The following is a 4810-nucleotide window of genomic DNA, read 5'->3' as shown; positions in this document are numbered from 1 at the left end:
ATTATGAGGGGGGATAGACGCCGTAGGAGGGCTTCGGAAATTTCGACCACCTGGGGTTGTTTAACGTGCACCTAATGTAAGTACCGGGCCTCAAACATTTCGCCTCCATCGAAATGCAGCCGCCGCAGCCGGGATTCGATCCCGCGACCTTTCGGGTCGCAGTCGAGCGCCATAACCACTAGACCACCGTGGCGGGGCAGGAACGCACGCCTGGATGTGCGGTAAACCAGGTCACCATTCCCCCTCGCTCCAGCGTCATCATTCCATCGAACTCAGAAATCAGCAGGCCTGGAAGGCTTCGTTGAAGGCGACCACACCAGTTGATTACCGCGAGATTTGCGTTGCAAGAGGAATCCAAGCCGCGGGGAGGGAAACCAACAGTGATGCTCCAAACTTCAGCGACGAGTACAAGCACGTGAACAAAGGCACGACGGCCGCCTACACCGAAGAAATTGTGAAACCACGCTTTCGCCCTCACCGATTCTTCCGCGCCTACTCCTCGCTTTCGACGTCAATCCCAGCCTTCCGAAGCATAAGCAGAGCAGGTCAAAACCCTCCTCTTCATACAAGCACTGCTTTTCGTTGTCGTCAAGAAATCGTCAGACCCCAGTCGCAAAACATCGCATCATTACAGAGGAAAATGCCAAACCACTCCGTCAGAGAACGTACAGTTTCGACGCAAGAACGCGAGGTCGTAAAGAAAGAAGTCGACGAAATGCTACGCGAAGACATCATCCAGCCGTCCAGGAGTCCGTGGGTGTCACCCGTGGTGTTAGTGAAGAAGGGCGGAACCCTACGTTTATGCGTCGATTATTCTCGCCTGAACAAAATCACAAAGAAGGACGTGTATCCTCTACCACGTATAGACGACGCCCTGGATCGACTCCACAGCGCGAAGTAGTTTTCGTCGACGGCCTCAATACCGGGGCTGGGCAAACATACTTCAAATTGTTCGCGACACGATACAAATACTTGGGCAAGAAGCATTTCAGATACAAATACAGATACTTCCGGAATTATTGTATCCGATACGATCTTCCCAAATATACCTTAAGATACTTCGATACATTCGCAAATTTGCTATTATAGATCTATTTAACGAAGCAGCAAAAGCCAATGTACAAATTGTTTATTTGAAAATTCTTAAACTGCGACCAAATTTGTTTACTTTTAACGAGATATCCGTTTGTATCCCGAAAGTTTCGTCTTTCTTGCAGAGTGCATAACCTGCCACGGTGGTCTAGTGGTTAAGTGCTCGACTGGTGACCCGCAGTCGCGGGATCGAATGCCGGCAGCGGCAGCCGCATTTGCGATGCAGGCGAAAGTGCTTAAGGCCCTGTGCTTAGATTTAGGTGCACGTTAAAGAACCCAGGTAGTCGAAAGTTCCGGAGGCCTCCACTACGTGTCTCTCAATCATATCGTCGTTTAGGGACGTTAAACCCACACTTATTATATGTTCAAAGTATACTAGTTTCATTCCGAAACAGTGCGATTTGTTGGCTGCTTAACATCATAGCTCTTCATACGCTGCGCTATCAGTGTTTTTCCTTGATACTATTGTAATTATGAGTGTCACTGCTCTGCTTGGGCGACCAGGTTGCCACCTACTTGCAAGAACGTCATTGAGGAGCCTCCGCACGATGGAGCAAATACCGCTTTGCTGTCTTACATTGTCCTTAAAGGCCAACTCCGACCATTTTTTGTCATGACCAAGTAATGGTGCTTTTATGGTCTTTTTTTATTTTAATGGCTGAACCTCCTGTACGGGCCCGAGCAGAAATACTCGGCAAATTGGAGAATAATTTTAAATACGCAAAAAAAAGCCCCCCGCAAACGAAACCCACGAGGCAACTCGAGTGACGTATAAGCCGGTAAAAACCGGAAATCATGCAAGGCATGCAGGTCCGCCAGCGCGTAGTACGAAAGCTGCGGAAGCGGCAAAGAGCAGACGCTCAGGGAAAGATGACTCCGTCGGAAATATATCTTGTGTTGATGATGACCGTGCTGCGCGCACAAGCTCCTCGGAGCGTCGGAAAATGACGGCTGCGATTCCGACGCATTTGTAGGCGAACTAAAATCGCCATTCCATTCCTCTTCGATGAAGTGGACACACCTGTTTAGTTCTTTGCTTGCCTGGGTTTGCGCATTCCACCGCCAGATGGTGCCAACTGTCCAAGCGGTTAAAGGGACCGACAACTGATTTTTCTCGACCCAGTTTTTTACGGCGCAACAGGAAGCTCACCCTTCGTAGCGTTTGTAGCTGCAGTGGTTTATCCGAAAAGCACGTAGTTATTTTATAAGCAGTATTTTCCGATCTGAAAGGCTCCAAACACGCATGGAGGCTTGCTCCAGCACGCTGAGAATTGATAGCGATGCCGCTAGCCCTTGTGAAAGCTGTCGTTGTTTGCTTTCGCAGGAGTTACTGTAACTACGCTTAACCACTTTATTTTGAGCTTTCCAACCATTTTGAAAAAAGCAAGCTGTTACAATGAGATGTGTGGCTTTATACACCTTCCCGGTATTTATACAGCGTTGTGTGCGCCTGCGCCGTGTCATGGATGGCTTGTCCCGGCGTTGTTACTCTCTCGATACACGAGCCAAGCCAAGTAATCGAAAACGTAAACTGTGCATATGCACGGCCGCACCGAGTAGCAGCGCGCGTCATTTCTGAGACGAAGTGTAGGTAGCAAAACTATGTCGCTCCAAAATCTTAGCGACCTGGAAACTGCGTGCACGGTTGCACGAGCACGCTGAAAAGTTGCTCAAGACGCGCTGACGAGCATGGGATCATTAAGTCACGCGACGGCAGCGCCACTTTATTGCATACTACTAACGCAGTCCTATATGTACATTATTTGGAGTAATACCTTTTAATTTAAAGGAACGAACAATAATTCAATACTACAAAAAAATCGTCGACTGCGTACAGCAATCAACGGTCACGTGGCCGTCTTCATCGGTTCATTCATGTGTTGGCGCCAGAGGCGCCACAGGTCATTTCTCGCGCCTTTCAATTGAGAAATAAAAAATATAAATCCATCTCTCACGAAAAAAACAGGGTTGGTTTGAGTCAGTGCAACGGACAATCTTTACATCAGTGGAGTCAACTCATTTCATATTCTGGGCAGTTGTCGGTCCCTTTAAGCTTGTGGGGCCGCGATCGGGTAAAGTGCTATCGCTGAGAAGTTTGCGGACTAACTAAAGCTTCTTATTATTGCTATGGCAAGAGTGCATAAGTTTGGCAATAGCGGCGTTCAACGTCGCGTTGATAGGGCTGAAGGAATTTAATATAAGCCAAGTACGAGCCACCTTTTCGCACCAACGGTACTAGATTAGGCTACGTTATTTCGCACGACGCGCAGCTCACCGTATACCCATAGGCCCGGTGCACCCTGTATATGTTACGGAAAGTGTTTTCGTACGGTAATGTTCACGCATGCGCACTTTCCGTGCGGTAAACCGGCATTGTTAGCTCTAATATAAAGACGCAGGGTAATCGTTTGGTGCGAGTGTTTCGTGACTGCCAACGGGGAATCGTGTGCAGCCCACACGCGACACCACTTGCCATCCATCGCACGCATTACCACAAGGAACTGAAATTCACACGCCCAGCCAACGAAGCGCTCGCCAAACACATGCGATTGTTGCCTTGCGGATAGCAGACGCTCTAGTGGCCCCTCGGTTCCGTCACTTCCACTTTAACAAAAATGACGTCAAGCACACAATGTTGCCAATAAATCTGGGAAGCGAGGTGAGGAGAGTCGGGGCAATCAATAAAATTCATTTGTAATTAATCTGCTATGTCTCCAGCTTGCAATTTGGCATAAATAACGGGAACGTGAAAAGGAACGTACCCAGCGAATTTTATTGAGGTCCATTGACCTCGAAAAATCGCCGGAGTTGGCCTTTAAGATTATTACCGTTTTCGTAATACAGCATCGGCCGACAGGTGTAGAGCAGCTACAATGCTGGTATCGATATTTATTGTGGTAGCGACAATCAATTGAGGACATAAAACTGCAATGATTTTTTATATCCTACTTATCTGCTGGTGTAAAGCGTTCGCTAGCAACATGTTCACTAACATGCAATCTTTTACCCTTTTTCTCCCAGATAACTTGACCACTAGACCATCGTGGCGACACGCATCAGCATTGACACTGGTGGTACGACGGTTGTTAGAATCTCAGTTGCATATAAGACAATCTCATGGTTTGTAAGTCATGCTTAACTCCACGAGATCTTTCAAATCGCTGATGTGTGAAAGTCGGGAGACGCAAGTCACCCCTTTCTTGCATTCTGACACTTTGCAACGAAGCACCACGCAACACAAACTTCGATAACGACACTATAGCGGTATCAGAATTTGAGTCAAAGACGCCGCAGGCATTGCAGTACGCAGCACAGTACCGTTGCCACGAACAAGTGTCATGACACCGACACTACTAAAAAAGGAAGAAAACAGAGAAAACAAAGGTCCGCTGCGCGTAGACGTTCGCGCAATTGTTTTTGTCGAGATGGCTCTAGCGGCATCACGTGACTCTGGTTCACCAATAGGGAATCGTGGACCTAATCGCCGGGGCTCGCTGGAGCACTCTGGCGGAAAAAGAAAAGAATGTCACTTGGCGTTAGTTTTATTGAGGTGGCTTAGTGGCAGCAGTATCAGCTTGAGAATTGAAGTTCATCCAACGTTTATTGCTTCGCAAGGTGGTGTTTCTACTGCAGTATCTTGTATCCTTAAGATACACGACACACTATTGGATTTATCGAAATACAGATATCGATACTCGTTTTGAGAGATGTATCGCGA

General features: G+C 47.7%; 1 non-coding gene across 1 annotated transcript; it reads right to left on the bottom strand.

Annotated features, from left to right (window-relative positions):
- Positions 1-120: 120 nt before the first annotated feature.
- Trnar-gcg (transfer RNA arginine (anticodon GCG)) lies at positions 121-193 on the bottom strand. Its single transcript has one exon. It is a non-coding gene; the product is annotated as a tRNA-Arg (tRNA).
- Positions 194-4810: the final 4617 nt, after the last annotated feature.

Source organism: Rhipicephalus sanguineus, chromosome 4, assembly GCF_013339695.2.
Source record: "Rhipicephalus sanguineus isolate Rsan-2018 chromosome 4, BIME_Rsan_1.4, whole genome shotgun sequence".
NCBI classification, from domain to species: Eukaryota; Metazoa; Arthropoda; class Arachnida; order Ixodida; family Ixodidae; genus Rhipicephalus; species Rhipicephalus sanguineus.
The sequence above is the reverse complement of the archived record's forward strand: the minus strand, read 5'-3'. Positions and strand labels throughout refer to the sequence as shown.